Source organism: Rhinolophus sinicus, chromosome 6 (genome assembly GCF_057876585.1).
Source record: "Rhinolophus sinicus isolate RSI-liver-muscle chromosome 6, RSI-T2T, whole genome shotgun sequence".
NCBI classification, from domain to species: Eukaryota; Metazoa; Chordata; class Mammalia; order Chiroptera; family Rhinolophidae; genus Rhinolophus; species Rhinolophus sinicus.
The window spans coordinates 7,992,324-8,009,276 of NC_142506.1; the positions used below are offsets into that span (position 1 = coordinate 7,992,324).

At 40.7% G+C, this 16,953-nt stretch overlaps 1 protein-coding gene and 1 non-coding gene across 10 annotated transcripts in view; both read left to right on the forward strand.

Moving 5' to 3' along the window:
• The window catches only part of CYRIB (CYFIP related Rac1 interactor B), a 130,871-nt gene that overhangs the window by 60,725 nt on the left and 53,193 nt on the right, over positions 1-16,953 (forward strand). The gene's annotated exons all lie outside the window — the stretch shown is intronic.
• On the forward strand, positions 13,259-13,360 carry LOC141568001 (U6 spliceosomal RNA). Its single transcript, XR_012491020.1, has one exon. It is a non-coding gene; the product is annotated as a U6 spliceosomal RNA (small nuclear RNA).

Sequence of the window (16,953 nt, forward strand, 5' to 3'; positions counted from 1 at the left end):
TCTAAATGAGAGATTCTAGTCCTTTTAAACTTTGAGTATGTGTGTACAAAAAAATTGCATTTAAGTCCTGATTTGCTTATCTGGTAGTGGGAAGATTCTCAGTTTATCTAGAAGGTGGGAATAATAATGCCTCTGCTATGTGCCTCACAATTCTCTTGTGAAATTTTTATAGTAATTTCAATCCAGGGTAATTGGGGAGGCAGAATATCATTTTATTAAAATGGCATTTCTAAGTTGAATGATCATTAAAATGTTTTTGCTTTGGTCATCTATTTCTTTGACACCTGGCACAATACTTGATATATGATTGCCATTAATCATCCAAATAGTTATTGAGCACACAAGCAGGGTCATATAACGATGAATACAATGTTAGTGGTCCCTCCTTACAGTAGAAGAGATGATAGAGAAATAGACAATGTGAAGTCCGTGCTTCGTGTTCCGCAGGGACCTAATCTTATGAGTCAGGATAAAAGTCCGTGTAACGCCATCCAGACTAAGACCTGAAGAGGGGACCAGCAGCGGGCAGGCAAAAGGGAGAACGCGCTGGTGTAGGAAGAGGGGAGGCAGAGCCTGGAGACAAGAGGGCCTGTGCATTTGGGAGATGGATGCTGGTTGTGTCGGGCAGCATGTAGCATGTGAGGGAGGCGCGGGGAAGCGGTAACCCTACGTCAGCTACCAGGCTGGCTGCTTGCGTCACGTTAACAAGTTCCGGGCAGTTTGGACTGAACGCTGTGGGGAAACTATTCTAGGATTTTTAAGTGGGGAGAGTGAAATACTCAAGTCTGTCTTTACTGTTTTTCTCCCGCTTTCCGCCTTCCCCTCGTACCCCACTCCGGTTCCAGCCGCTGTTTCTCAGTCTAGTTGTGTAGGACACAGCTCCCTGGCCCAGGCTGGTATTAGGAGCCTTGTGCTGCCCCGGCTGAGGCAGTCGGTCACAGCAGCTCTCGCCCGGCTGCCGGCCACTCCTGGCATCTCACGCCAACCTCCAGCTGCTCACCACAGCCCAGCTCCAGGGAGAGCCATTGTTCACCATCTTAGCTGTAGAGGGCGCAGCTCACTGGTCCATGTGGGAATCGAACTGGCGACCTCGGCGTTAGGAGCATGGTGCTCCAACCACCTGAGCCACCGAGCCTGCCCAGGTTTGTCTTTTCAAAAGATTGCTCTGGGCTGGCTGGATGGCTCAGTTGGTTAGAGCGTGAGCTCTGAACAACAGGGTTGCCGGTTCAATTCCCACGTGGGCAACTGAGCTTCACCCTCCACAACTAGATTGAAGGACAGCTACTTGGAGTTGATGGGCCCTGGGGAAGCACACTGTTCCCCAATGTTCCCCAATAAAAAATTAAAAAAATTAAAAAAAAAGATTGTTCTGACAGCTTTTGGAGAAGGGAGTAAAGGTGAAGTAAGATGGAATACAGGTAAGCCAGTTAAGAGGCAGTTGCTGTAGTCCAGGAATTGACGGTGATCAGGACTCAAGTATTGACAACGGAGGGATGATTACATCTACAAGAGGTGATTTACTGGATGTGGGCTCCCTTGAGCCACTAGCTTTGCTTCCAGTGGTAGAGTAGGGGGTAAGTTTCCCCAAAGGGCTTGCTACCGCTCTTTCCTGTGCAGTTGAGGTGTTGCTTGGGGCTAAGGCAAAGTCAGATACATTCTCAAATATGCATTTTTAACTGGCGTTCCACATTATTGGTCCTTGAGTATGAGTTGACCCACCTCAGAGTGGGAATATCATGCTGGAGACTCCTGAGGCCTCCATGAGTCAGCCATTCCGTTTCCACAGGAGCCCAGTAGCAAGCTAACAGCTGCTTTATAAAAGGGGTGTGCCTGATACCGCGGCAGGGAGACAGAGTCCAGAACTCACAGGGGCACCTCCCTTTGTCCGAAGTGCCAGTCAGTGAAATCACAAATCAGCAGAGACTTGTAACCCAACATGGTCAAAAGCGCTGTGGGCCCCAAAGGTACTAGCACTTTCCTACGTGCAGCCCTTCCTTTTGGTGAGACTCCCCTGTGGCACTTACAAGATGAGGAAGTACAACCGTGTAACACGTCAATTCCTACTGTATGGTAGGACGGAGAGACAACAACAAGAGGACATTGAATTGGCCCAAAGGGCCCTGCCCACAAGTCACATTCATTTCCCTTTCCTCCTGTAAATGCTGCCCAAACCTTAGCTGAATCTGGGTGTCCCCTCCCTCCACGGGACCAGATAGGATGGTGTCTGTATCCAGGAGCGCCGTACACCTTTGAGTCTCTCTCAAGTTCCCTGGGCAGCTGCAGAGGGGTCTGCACGGCCTCCTGTCCCCCTGTCCCCCTTGGGGTCAGGGAGACCTCAGCCCCATCCCTTGCCGTTTTCCTTATCTCTGTAAAGCAGAAGAGCTTGGAGATGCAAGCAGGGAGGGATGGAGAGGGGGACACAGGAAGAGAGCAACTCTGTACCAGTAAACCAGTCACTTTGGTCACTCCCTCGCAGTGCAGCCAAAAGAACTTCTAATACTTTCAGTCTGTGTAAAGCTCTGTATTAGCAGCAAGGCCATCATTACTTACACAGTCTGTTGTAGCTTTGGGGATCCCTTGGCTGAGCAGCCACAGCCACGTTGCCTTTTACCTGGAGACACAGGACTTGTTGTTTGGTGACACGTCCTTCCTCTGCCAGCCCAAAAGGGGATGGACAGCCAGTTCACCCTGTGGGTGGCTGACGTCAGTCCCACTTCTCACTGCTCAGTTTTTAAACATTAATTCAACTCCTGTCCATTAACAGGCAGGACAGTGGGGGATCTTTATTCCCACCTTCTCCCCACCCACTACTAGGAGAACTCTCTGATCCCAGGATGTCTTCTCATTTTCCAGAACTCTGCCTTTGGGGGCCTTTATCTTCTCTTCTAGAAAGCCAGGGCTCTGTCAGCATCCCATCCTTGGTACCCAAACTGTCCAGAACCATGACGGTCTGAGGTCTTACTCTCCTTGCAAGCTAGTAAGTTACCCAGCCTCATCTTCCTGGATGTTGGGAGAAGGCACGAGACTCCTGCGGAAGAGACGAAGGACAGTTTATACTCAGTATGGCAGTAGCCAGACTAGCAGCATTTGTGCTGGTTTCTGGGTCCTTAGGTGACACGTGCGCACATAGGGCTGTTATTGGAGAGAAGCCCTGAGTTTAGGGAACCCAGATCTTTTGTAGTGAACAGTAGTGAGCCTGCCCTTTGCTCTAGAAGACACGTTATATTATTTTACTGGACAGTAAATGTGCCTGCCCTTTGCTCCAGAGGGAAATACTGTCTTATATTTCAAGGCTGTTTGCTGCATAGGTAGATATCCTTGAAAACAGTCCAGAGCAAAGGGCAGTCGGTACCTCTGCTTGCAACAGTCAGAAAACATAGACCTATGGAGAATTGCTTCTCAGCATATGTAATTACACCTCAGGAAAGCTGACTGAAAAACAGTGCCTGGCCGTAGTAAGAACACAATACGTATTGCTACTGGTGTTCATTTCCTTGATCTATTTTTTGGGGGGCAAACCTATATGCAATGACTTTGGTGGGATTTTGAGATCTAATTTTCTCCTTCAAGGCAGGTTGGTAACTAACATTTACTCAAGAAGAAATGACTAACATGTTCAGACATCGTTTGATTTGAACTGAAGCATCTGTGGTCTTTTAAAAATTTCAGGGTCATTAAATTAAAATTAAATATGAGAAAACCACCTTGGGTTGCAGTGTATGAGATTACTTTGCTTTTGTTTATATCCATCTGCATACAGTTCTCTACTTAAAATTCTGGCAGATTCTAGCAATGTTAATTATGAACAAAGTTTTAAAGTGAAGTTTCTTTTCCTTTCGATCTTGGGACAATGTAGATTTAGGGGAATAAGAGAGGTTAGGGGGTAGTAAGGTGGAGGGAGGTTTAAAAAAAACTTGCAATTTTTCATGTTTTTATTAAGGGAGGGAAGGTAATACTCCACTTTATCAATTAGCATCACCTAATTCCTCCCTTCCAGTGATTTCCTGTAAATAAGCATTTGAAAACTATTATTTTGAAGATTATTTTACTTATTGAAGATTATTTGTTTTGAACTTGTTTTGACTTAAATATTTAATGTGTTCTAGTGTTACATGAATACATTTACCAAGTTGTTTTTAAAAGTGCAGAGAAGTCAGCTTTATATGTTCTATTTGAGTTACAGTGAACATGAATGTATAGACTTGGAAATGCGAAATCATCTTTTAGCTACAGTGGCACTAGTTCTGAGTTGCTTGCTAATGGGTAAAAGTGGGTTGATGCCTGAGAATCAAGGGCTGAACCAGTTTAGAAATAGTCTTTGATAATTGGGACTTCCTGCATTAAAAACGTGAATATGTTACACTAAAGCTTTTCCTTTGTATTTATAGAACAGTATGTTGAAGCAATAGTCCAGCCTGGGGTTGGCAACTTTTTGCAATGGGTGTGCCAGAGTTCCATTGTAGTATGTGTCACGGGGACAACTGGTCAGTGTTCTGTCTTTGACGTGTGTCGCTGACCCCTTCTTAGTAGTCTGTTAGCTTATTAAATATGTGTCTTTTAAGGACTTCGTTTTAGCTGATTTTCAGTGTTCTTTTTTTTATAGTTTTTAAAAATAGTTTATATTGTTTTATTAAAACCGAATTTAATTTTTTAAACCATTCTCAGTTTGCCTAGGTTGAGTAAGTAGATAGCTTATGCATTTAAGTAATTTAAAAAATATTTCAGCACTTCAGAATTTTTCCTAGTTGAAGTATACAAGAAGACTTTTTGTGAAGTTCTTTCACTGCGTCTGGCCTCTCAGAGCCCTTCAGGATATCCTCTTATTTGGGCCTCACAAGTAAGAGGTGAATGAACGTTTTTTTTATAATGTGTAAGTAGTTTGCAGTATTATGGGAAACTGTCCTCAAGTCATAAAGTAGGGCTAAACAGATGCTCTAAGACAAGGTATCCCAGGCAATGTTTTTCCCCTTGTAGCAAGTTACATTACACATCATCTTATTAACTAATTGAATGTACCTAATTTTTATATGTACCTTTCCCATATCCTCTGTAAAATGGAAACTGTAAGTAACCTTTTCATGAGTTAGCTGACTGTACTGGAAAAAAGCCTGCCAGGAACTAACTATTCGTTACTTAAATAGTCAGTAGATTGAGATATTTAATGTGTTCTGGTATTTCATAAATACATTTGCCAAGTTGTTTTTAAAATTACAGAGAAGTCAACTTCATTTATTCCGTTCATTTGGGTTCAAGTTCAGCTCCTTGCTGGATTTCTATCCAAAGAGAGTTCTGGAGCAGGCTCTGGAGAGTTCTGTCTTTTTTTAAATTCTGGTATAAGAATTTACTGACCACGGACCAGTTTTGAAACATGTTCATTAACCCAGTAAGTTCCTTGTCCCCTGTCATACTTTCCTCGTTCCCCCCCCAGGCCCAGGCACTTACCTGCCTTCTATCTCTATAGATTTTCCTTTTCTCGGTGTTTCTTACATGCGAAATCATGTGAGATATAGTATTTTTGTGTCTGACTTCCTTTACTTAATGTTCTTGAGGTTCCTTGTTGTTGTTGAGTGTATCAGTAATTTGTTCCTTTTTATCGCTGAGCAGTATTGATATCAGTTGTATGGATACACCACATTTTGTTCATCCATTTACCATTGATGGACTTCTGGATTGTTTCTGCTTTTTGGCAGTTATGAATAATGGTACTGTGAACATTTGCATGAAAGTGTTTGTGTGGCCTTATGTTTTCATGTCTTTTGGGTAGATACCTAGGAATGGAATTATTGGGTCATGTGGTCAGTTTGTTTAATTTTTAAAGAAACTGCTTAACTGTTGTCCAGGCTAGACCATTTTACATGCCTCCAGCAGTGTATGAGGGTTTCAGTTTCTCTAAATCCATCACTCGTCTTGTCCTTTTGGATTATAACCATTTTAGTGGGTGTGAAGTGCTGTATCATTGTGGTTTAAATTTGCATTTCCCTGATGACTAATGATGTTGAACATCTTTTCAGGCCCCTCCCTCTCTTCTTTCCTTTCTTCCTTCCTTCCTTCCTTCAAAATGTCTGTCACATCTTGTGCCCATTTTTAATCGGGTTGTCTTTTCTCGAGTTGTTAGAGTTCTTTATACATTCTGGGTCCAAGTCCTTGATCAGATACATGGTTTGCACATGTTTTCTCCCAGTCGTGGGTTGTCTTTTTCTCTTAATATGGTATCTTTGAGGTGCAAGGATTCTGTGTTTTGGTGGAGTCCACGTTATCTTTTTTGTTTGTTTGTTTGGTAAGGATCGTGATTTTGGTGCTGTGTTCAAGAAATGTTTGCCTAACTCAAGCTCATGAAATTTACTCCTATATTTTCTTCTATAAATTTTATAGTTTTAGCTCATACATTTAGGTCTATGATCCATTTTAAATAAGTTTTAGATATAGTGTGAGGTAAATTTTTAAGTTCATCTTTTCGTGTATGGATATCCGGTTGTCTCAGCACCATTTGTTGAAAAGACCTTCCTCTGCCCCATTGAGTTGCCTTGGTAGCTTTGTTGGTAATCAGCTGACCATAGATATACGGGTTTATTTCTGGGCTCCCATTTCTGTTTCATTCATCTACATGTCTGTTCTCCTTGCCAGTACCACATGTCTTGATTACTGTAGCTTTTCATACCATATTTTAATAACGCAAATAGCATTCTTCTTTTCTTGTAAAAACATGCTCATATTTATAAAAAATTAAAACAATAGAGCAAAGTAAAAGAAGAAATAAAGGTCACCATTTCAGAGGTCACTATTTTGGTGAGCGAGATCTCCCCAGGCGTCTGTGCCCTCCCATGCGTGTTGTACGCGGCACACATGCCCTCCCCAGTGTACATAAAGACACATCAGAGTTTGCCCACACTCATTGTTCTGGTGTACTTTCTGAGTGAATACGCTTATTGTCAGCTTTAAGAGAGGACTGATTATTTTCTTTCTTCAGGCACTTCTGTAATCCTATGAGTTTTAACTGACATAAACTTCTGAGAAGAGCGAAATTCTTTGGGCTAAGGACGATGAATGCTTTTTTATTGGTAGCATGTTAAATGGAATTCTCACTTCATCTGCTGAAAGATGACTGTAAAGCAAATTTTTAAATGTGTGCTCTGTGAATGGGTGGTAAAATTATGTGTGAAACTTTAACAAAATAATCCCTAAATCCATTTTTAAACATTTTGAAGTTTCCATAAATATGCTCTTGAGTATTAGATTAATTTTTTGGCAGTTGTGATAATGAGTGTGGAGCCAGTAAATACATATGTGTGGTGATAGAGTTTTATTTGCAGTCATATCCCCTACTGGAGCTTGGTTTTACCATAACATGGTAAAAGGAGTAATGAATGACCTTTGCTCTTTGTGAATTCAACCTTGTAACCCTGATGATGGGGATTCCTGAGCTAATTGCAGTAACATTCGTGAAACTATGACCAAGCCCTGAAACACTTCTGAGTGGAGGTTAAGTCCCAGAAATTGCTGACATTCATATTTTCCTGGTAGTATGATTTTATATGATGCATGCATGGTTTAAAGTCACATTTAGAGGTGTGGCAGCTATAGGAAACTGTGCAGTTTATACTTAATTTTAAGACGATTAGAATTTAATCTCTGGCAGTGGGGAGCCATTACAGGTTTTGAGTTTGGGGAGTGATACGAGTCAAGTTTCAGACAGCTACCCTCATCTTGGAAATTTGGTGTTTGCAGAAGGCATGCTTAAATTGTGTAGGAAGCTGGATTGCTCAGTGAAATTATATGAAGGAGATTTTTTGTACGAGATTTTAAAAAGTTAAAATGTGAAATAAATTTTCAGATGACAAATGGATTCTTTACAGAAAGCAAAGCAGTACACCGCAGAGATAATGATAGATAACTGTGTGGTGGGATTATGGGTTTTTCTTCCTGCTTTTTGTGGAAAGTTTAGGAAAATGTTAAATGTATTATGCAATAAGATGTTAAAATTGAACTCTTTTATTCTGAGTTTGGCCCTAAGTCAGTAGATGCACATTTCTAAAGTGAGTTGTAAGAGCACCATGGTGGTCTTGCAGAAAAAAGAGCCAGAAAATGGATCTTGTGACTTCTCACACCTACTCCATCTGTTGGTTTAAAAAGATTCAGGAAGTTGGAAATTAGGAGAGTTTTTGCACTGAGTTGTTGGAAATTGGGAGAGTTTTTGAACCAAGATGTTGGTGTACTGGGAGTTTCCCCTAATCCCCTAATCTCTGTGCCCTGCACCCCCCCCCCCCCACTTTGGAGTAGTCTCCTCCAAGTACAGCGGCTTTATGGTAACCTTGGAGAGCTTAATATGGAACTCATGCATTTTGGGGGACACAGTAGGTGGGTGCCTGTCTCATGCCTGGATGGAAGAGGGACTGTCTGCTCTGGCTCACAGCAAAGTGAGGTTACTATGCAGGTGGACTGTCTGTCCTCCCGGAATTCTTGGGGGCAGGGTGCATGGTGCCCACAAACCGGATGTGCGCCACTGGTGAGCGAAAGCACTAGGAGCCGTCAGGGAGGTGTGGGGCGGAGGGGCGGGAATTAATGCCCGGATTCCCAGGGGACGTGCATTGTTCTGCATCCAGGGAATCGCAGGGAGACAGCACCAGGGCGAGTGCTGAGAGCGTCCAAAGAATCCCTGAACGCATTCTCTGACAGGGCAGCTTTAAACGCTGAGCCAGGAGAGCGCCCATGCCCTCTAGTGACAGTAATTGCCCCACCCAGGGTTTAAGATGCGATGGAGATGGGTGAAGCGTTGTCGTCTTGTGCCACCTAGGGCGAGCCTGCTGCAGGCAGAGCTGGGACTGCGGGAGAAGCTGTAACCTTGAATGAAAAAGTTTGGCAGTTATATAAACTAGATCTCTCAATTTCTAAACTCGGGTTGTATTTGTAACTTGAAAATGACCAGTCATAGGCTGGCCTAAAGAAAAGTTCAGGGACGTTAGCTGTCGCCAAAGGACAGCGATGGACGAAAGTTGCTTTACCGTTACATCCACAGGTTCTGCTTGTTCAGGGTAATGGTTACAGTGATTTTTCTAATAAAAATATGAATGAAAGTGAATTCTTATAAGAATGTGTCCATCAAGGAAGGCATTTTGTCATGGAAAAAATGTCATCAATGTTGGGACGAGGCAGATCTGTGCTGAGTCAGATCAACCCCTTTTAGCACTGACAAGAGGTAAGGAAACCAAGTTTTGAGGTTTATTTTCCTCATTTTTATAAATACAGGGCTTTATAAGCCCTACTTTTTATAAATAGGGTGATAGCACCTGTTTTGTAGTATTTTATGAAAAAATATTGTGGTCTATGGCAAAATGCATGATACACAGTGGGTATTCACAAATATTAATAACCTCTCCTTAGCAAAGTGTCTCCTATAGTTTTAAATGTGTTCTTACTCTCAGCATGTGTTTTGCTTCTCAATGTAGTCCTCAAAAATACCAAGTGGGTTAGCGGATGAAGTGTGACTACAGGGTGTATCAAGGATGTAAGAAATGGGAGGTTTTAGTACAGCTGAAAATTCCACTTTTGATTTGAAATGTGAAAGATTTTCAGAAAGACTGAAAAGTGGTTCTACTTACGTGTTGGTTTTTAGTGAGGAAGCATACAAACTGCGGATCTAAAGAGAAGGGAGGCCTGGGAGGATAATGTTTTCATGAGTGTTCTTGGAGTAATTTGGAAGGTGTAAAACAAGAAGACACCTTATTGCAGAGAAAACACCTTGTAAGAACTGTTTTTGCCTGACACATTTTAAAATGATGTTGGTATTTTGTCATCTTTTCTTTCTGGATGTTCTCTTATACTTTATTAATGTTCAAATTTTATACTTTTAAACTTAAAATTTTATTTTTCATGAATAGGCACCTCTTAAATGTATCAAAAAGCTGATATATATCATCTTTAATGTCATAGTAGTTTTATTGTTTATAGTATACCTCAGAGTTACATTTGTAGCATAGTTGTTTTGCTTATTTGTAGGAGCGGGTTTAAATTAGGAAGGAAGTTATAGTTGGCTTTCGATTTGAGTCCAGAATATTCTTTATCATTCATTCAAGGGTCTATGGTTGCAAGTTGTAGAAACTGACAGTAATTTGATTGGAAAAGGAATTTTGGGGGATGATGGCAGGTAGCTCACAGAGTTGGTGGAATCCATGTTCAAAATGAGTAATCAAAAGAGGGTGAGCATCAGGAAAATACAGCTTAGATTATGTTGCAGTAACAGTCTGGCAGGGGCACTGTGACACTGGTCTCTTGTTGCTGTCACTGTGAATGATTTCTCAAGTATCCCTGGTCTTTGGACCATTCTCTCAAGATAGGAGGTTGTGGGGGTGAAGGTGCAGTATTTGTGGGCTGACCGTTCCTGACCTCCACGCTTGTGCTCCATTGAGTCTCCAGGCCTTCATTTGGAGGCCTTCGGCCTGGCAAATTGAACGTGGCCCAAACGGAGCTGCTGTTTTTGTGACCCGTACTTGCTGCCCCCATCCAGGCGGGTTGTCAGAAGTTGTTCCACAATTTGGATTTGTCTGTCTCATGTCTCATTATACATAGAACCAGGTTAAACATATCATGCTAGGTAAGTATTGTAAATATTGTTTCCCATCAGGAGACACATGATATCTGTTAATTTTTTGGTGATACTAAGTGGGATCCCTCAATTAGGGTGGTGTCTGCTAGTTCTGTCCATTGTAAAGGGACATTTCTCCCCTCCCCATCCCCCTCCTTCCCGCCCCCTTTCTTACTTGCCAGTCTGGTGAGGAACCACATCCTGGTTCATAGATGGCGGCTTTGTAGGTGTGTCTTCATGTGGCAGAAGGGACCAGGGAGCTCTCAGGGAACCCTTTTATAAGGGCGCTAATCCCCTTCATGAGTGCTCTGCCCTCATAATCTAATCACCCAAAGGCCCACCTGGTATCATCATCTTGGTGATTGGTTTTCAACATTGCAATGGGGGGGGGCACAGACATTCCGTCTATTTTAATTACATTTTCTCTTAATTAGGAAAAAATCTGTACTATATTACTTTAGGACCTTGTAAATATATGGTTCCCCCAAACTGTTCACCTAGTACTTTAGCACAGGAGAGAGCAGACACTAATAATAATAATAGCTGTTAATGTGTTTCTGAATAATAGCTGTCAGTCGTTATTAAGAAGTTAAGGAACAAAAACTCCAATGTTTTTAATACAGTAAAGATAAGTAAAAGAGTCATTATCATAAAGCTCAAATCTTGAGTAGTAGCTGATTTAATGAACATTAATAATTATTCCCTAATTTGGCATTTAAAGGTAATAATTGATGGCTATTTTGTATAATTGTATGGCCAATTGTATGTTCAACTTTTTAAAATAAGACTAGTAATGTGTGTACAAGAGGGTACATGAGGACGGAGGCTGGACGTATTGGCTAAAAGAAGTATCGATGATCTGTTAGCTTCAGTGATCAATGCTTCCCCTTGGGTGTCATTTAGTATAGACCATCAACAGTTTCCTCCGTATTCATAGTTTCAATATGTACAGGTGTTTTTTTTTCCTTTCTATTTTTACTGGCAACTTTTAAAATGTTTTCCTCTTAATTCAAGGAAACCAGGTCTATTTCCAATTGCCTGAAAATGTGTCATGTTATATGAAATCTGTTGTTCTAGACAGAATGAATTCCTAGAGAGTAAATTAGAACAGAAGCTATACAGTGAAAGCTAGAATGTATAGATACTCTTACATTTGGTAGAAATTAAGTGAAAAGAGGGAAAGTACAAGATGTACAGATTTCTGTAAGGTTTTAGTGAAAGAGCAGAGCAATAAATGGTAAAACAGCAAGAATGTTATGAGTTAAAGTTTTCAGAATTAATTTTGTCTACCTATGTATTATATTGAATATTTATTTTAAAATCATATTGTCTATTTTTTCCCAATCTGAAATAGCTAGGTAAAAATTACCGAGCATATGAAACTATTCGTAACCTAATCAAAGTATTTCAGTGATGCATTCATTCAGTTGGTGTGTATCTGTTAAAAATCATTTGAACTAAGATGTTTAAGTCTGTGAAATAAAGGTTGTGTACTAATTTCTTCTCTATATAGCTTCAAGAAGTTTTCATTTGATTTGCTTCCTATTCTTGTGTTTATACTGGTTTGAGAATAAAACTCTCAAAAACACTCTTTTGAGAGTGGAGTGCAAAATAGTATGTGTGCATGTTGACAGTGATTTCAGAAAATTCCTTCTCACTACGTAAGGGCAGCATGAGGCGATATACATATGTATGTACACCAAAATCTGGAAATACTAAATGTTTTCACTTCGTCATCTCTGCAAAACCTCTAAATGTTAGGAAAAACAAAGTTCCACTAAAGAATTACCAACTCTTTTGAGAAATTAATTTATATGATGCGATGCTTTCATAGTTGTGTGAATTGATGTTTTTTTTTACTGACCCATAAGATAACATATGGCTACTAGTGGACATTTCATTCTTAGGAAAAGCCTGTAAGACATGTAAGGTAGCTTTAATAAGAGGGGAAGTTTTAATACCGTGTTTCCCCGAAAAGAAGACCTAGCCGGACCGTCAGCTCTCATGCATCTTTTGGAGCAAAAATTAATATCAGACCTGGTCTTATTTTAATATAATATAAGACCGGGTCTTATAATATGATATGATGTGATATAATATACCTGGTATAATATAATATAAAATAATATGATACTGGGTCTTATATTAATTTTTGCTCCAAAAGACACATTAGAGCTGATCGTCTGGCTAGGTCTTATTTTCGGGGAAACACGGTAGACACAGAAAAAAATCCATTTCATCCCAGGATATGTAGCATGTTGGACTATGTGTTTTAAAGATAAAGCTTTAACACACAAATATACACTCTTTGATCATTAAAGAATAATTTTTAAAATAGTATGTGTTCTTTTTTGGAAGTGTTTTCCCCTCCTTTGGTTTGTGAATTTAGGCTTGAATAGTCAAAATCTGAAATTATCTAAACTCCAATAAGTAGAAATTAAGGAAGGGAAAACAGATTTAAGTTCAAACGTGTATAACACATGGGATACTTCTTGAAAAAATCAGCTTGGTTTTGCATTTAGTGGGACTGAAAAATCCTATCCATCTTCTGTGGGATTCTTGATGTTGCCTTGGTCTCAGTTTAACAAAGTCTTTTTTCTTAAGGGCTTTTGTGTTAATCTGTTACTTACCCCTTGTTAACAATCAGATGGATAGCATTTAAAATACCTCTCAGGGCACTTGCTTCAGCAGCACATAGACTAAAATTGGAACCATATAGAGAAGATTAGCATGGCCCTTGGCAAGGATGACCCGCAAATTCATGAAGTGTTCCATAGTTTTGGGTTATCATTTTGTGAGGGCTGTAAATGTCTGTTACATTATTTTGTACTCCTGAAACTAATAAAAGACCCCTTAGAAGGAGAGAATATTCTCCTTTTCCAGGTTAGCCTATATGTTCATAAAAATCCTTAAAAATTTGTTTTGCTTAATTTAAAGCATATGAAAAACGTCTTGGAAGTTGTTAGTGGTGGTGATGGTGGTGTTTTAAACATGACAAGGCAAAGTCAGCCGTCATCACTTCTAGCTTTCTCTGACTCTGTCTTCTAGCTGTAATCCAATTACTCCCTCATCTGTTTTCCCGTAGCAGTTTATCCACAGAAGCCAGTAGAGCATTTTACTTAATTGCTCCGTCTTGTGATTTCTTCACATGTCATCATCGCAGACTTTGAGCTTCTGGAGGGCAGGGCTCGCCTCACCCAGCATTTCATATTCTGCCTGGCCTATGAAATCTGCCCTGTTGGATGTCCTCTCCTAATCTTTGTTGCATTGCCTTTAGGAAGCCTTTCAGAACATTTAAGATTACGTGACAAAGCATTTTTTATAGTCATTTGCAAATCTATCATTTGGTAAATGATACCTGTGCAGTAATAACAGATATCAGATAGACAGTATCTCTCCCAAGTGGTTATCTGTGCTTGTTGTAATTTTGTCAGCCTGGAAAAACCATTATCTGTAACACCCTGGTGATGTCAGAGTATTTTATTTAAAGTCCATCATTTTATTTTTAATAGGAGAAATTAACACATTTTTCTGAATTTTATCAGTTATCTATTTATCTGTATATCGATCTCTCCTTATCGCTCATTTCCCTAAACAAGTCCTTTTATCAGAATAACCAGTCTTTGGGGCCATGACTCCAAACAGGATAACAATCGTCTTATTTCCTTGGGTCAAGCACTGCTGGTGACACAGTAAAGATGTGAATCATTGTTACCGCACAGAAACTCCATCGCACTGGTGCTGTGTAAGCTGTTCGGGCTCTTAGAACCACAGGGGGGGTAGTAACAGCTCTTTCGCAGAGGGGCTGTGGTCGGCCTATTGTGACAGGTAAGACCTGGAAGGTCTGCACAATGTATGGACTAGGTGCCCCTCATTGAGTCGCTCGATCTTATGAGTTGGTGTTGTCTTCCTGTCTACAGATGAAGAAATTGAAGCTTTGAGGGGCTTAAGAGTCTTGCCCAACGTTAGAAAGCGAATGTGCTCTTTCTGTCAAATTACATGGGGATCCCTGTTTTCCCAGGAAGATGATTAAATATTTGTTTTTGTCATAGAACTCTCTGGAATTATAATAGGAGGCATGGGGCTGCTCTTTGAAACGGACAGGCCACATGTGAGTGAGGTCTGTGATGCTGGTGTGAGGACATGCGGTCCTGGCTTACGTTACGTGGAAGCAACATAAATTATCTTCCAAATCAGCCAGATTTCGCCAATTATTTCTCCAACTTTAATGATATGTTAAGGATTAAGAAATTTTAAGAGTGGGGTGTGTGCGTTTCATTTTATTAGTGGGTCCTAGTTTTCTTTTGCATGTGTTGATCTAGTATATGAAGTAAGGCTTTTTTAAAAAATTGCATAGGTGACTCAAAATAAAGCCATCTGCATTTTGAATTTTGTGGTATGCAGTTCAGACCCAGAAGTTTGAGAACATGTTGCAGTTAAATACATGCTTTTGTAGAACATTATCTCAATTTTTGGCACTTGAGTCTTCTGCTACTGAACACTTGCCTGTGTTATGTATTTCCAGCAATAGGAAAAAATAGCTATGGCAGATTAAGATGTGAATTTAGCTTTGGGACTTTGGATTTTCCAGTGACGGACTGGTCTGTGTTTCTGTTACTATCAGGCGACATTTTCAGAGGTACTCTGTGCATTGCCATAATTGTAAATGGACATTGTATTCTTTGCTTTCAAAAGAGACCATTTTCCTTTTGTTTATATAGGTTAGATCTATTGACATTTATGAATTTTTTACACAGATTAGATCTATTACTATTTACTGTGAAGTGACAGTAAACAGTCACCTGCTTTCTTCCTTGTTGTGTCGTTTACAGCAGGACTGAGCATCGTTTTCATGCCTTGGCCAATTGTCGTACTTCTCTCTCAATTTGGATGTTTGCAACGTTTTGTCCATTACATTCTCAATGTCATGAGCTATATCCAAGAGTTCCTTTCATGTGACTTTTTGCTTGTGTGTTTTGCTTGTGTCTGGGATGTCTTCACCCGTTTCATCGTAACCACTTTCCTCATTTATGTTTCGCTTCACGAAGCTTCCTTGACTGTACGTTTAGTCTCCCGAGGGGCGGCAGTGGCCGCCTTCTCACAGTCAGCCGTTTCTAGGAGGGTAACTCCATCTGTGGTCCATTAGAATTTGACTTCCAGTGTTACCGCTTTTGTTTCTTTATTGCTCTTTTACCTTTGTTGGCAGTTCCCTGTTTGGTGATCCATTGTTGTGAAATATCACGTGGTTTGTCCCTGGGAGACACAGTGGTAACACAGCCACTCACATTGCAGCTGGTGCGTGTCCCGCGTAAGAGGTGTCCGTGACCGATCCCTGGCAGACGTCTTCACAAAGAAGCGGTGTGGTTAGTCACTGATGGTCACGTGAAAGATGAGACAAAACTGTGAAACTATAAAGCATCCTGTACTGTCAGTGTCTTCATTTCTCATTACATTTTAATGAGACAACTGGACATTTTAGAAAAAAACCGTACTTATGGGTGTGGTTTAGACAATAATAACAGTAACGTTCCCAGAGCTGATGATCGTCTGAATCCTGCCCTTGCCTCAGGTTTTCCAGTTGTGTTGTGGTTTATTTTTTAAGGAATCGTTTTTAATTTTATAGAAGTTAGTGGGGAAGTAGTATTCATTCTACAGAGTTCCATTTACGGAAAGGACTATTGTAACCATTCTTACCTGAACAGAGTGTTTTCCTGAGAAACACTTCTCACCCCCCTTCACTCCCTCCACTACTCACCTTCCCTGCCTTCATTTCCCCTCCACCCCCCCCCCCCCTTTCTCAGGACTGTAGGTAAGGAACTTAACCCTTTAAAGCCTGTTTCCTCATCAAGGAAAAGAGGCTCATCATTTTATCTCGTTAGATTGTTAGGCCTCAGGGAAGTAAGTCATGCAAAGTGCTTACTTAGCACAGGGTCTCAAACACAGTAAGTCCTGTGAAATGGCAGCCAAGTAGACAGAGGAATAATTTAAAACACTGTATCTAGCTTTATCAGATGCGTTTATATATTGAGGGTCTGATCCAGGAAATTCAAACATGACAGTGATCCTCTTACAAATAATTAAGGCCGTGGTGAAAAAAATGAGAAAGGACTAGTTTTACTAGGGTGGAGAAAAAACTAGTTAACCTCATTAGTAGTTCAATAAAAAGTGTTAAAGAAGGCACTGTGTGTGTGTGTGTGTGTGTGTGTGTGTGTGTGTGCGTGCGCGCGCGCGCATGGATGCTTTTTAAACTGAAGTTCGTGTCCAGGATGCTGTGATATTGGCCCACGCGCAGTTTTGCTGATGGTGTAAATGGGAACATACCTTTGGAAGGCAGTTTGGCATTAGGTAACCAGACCCCTATGTCGACTAAAATA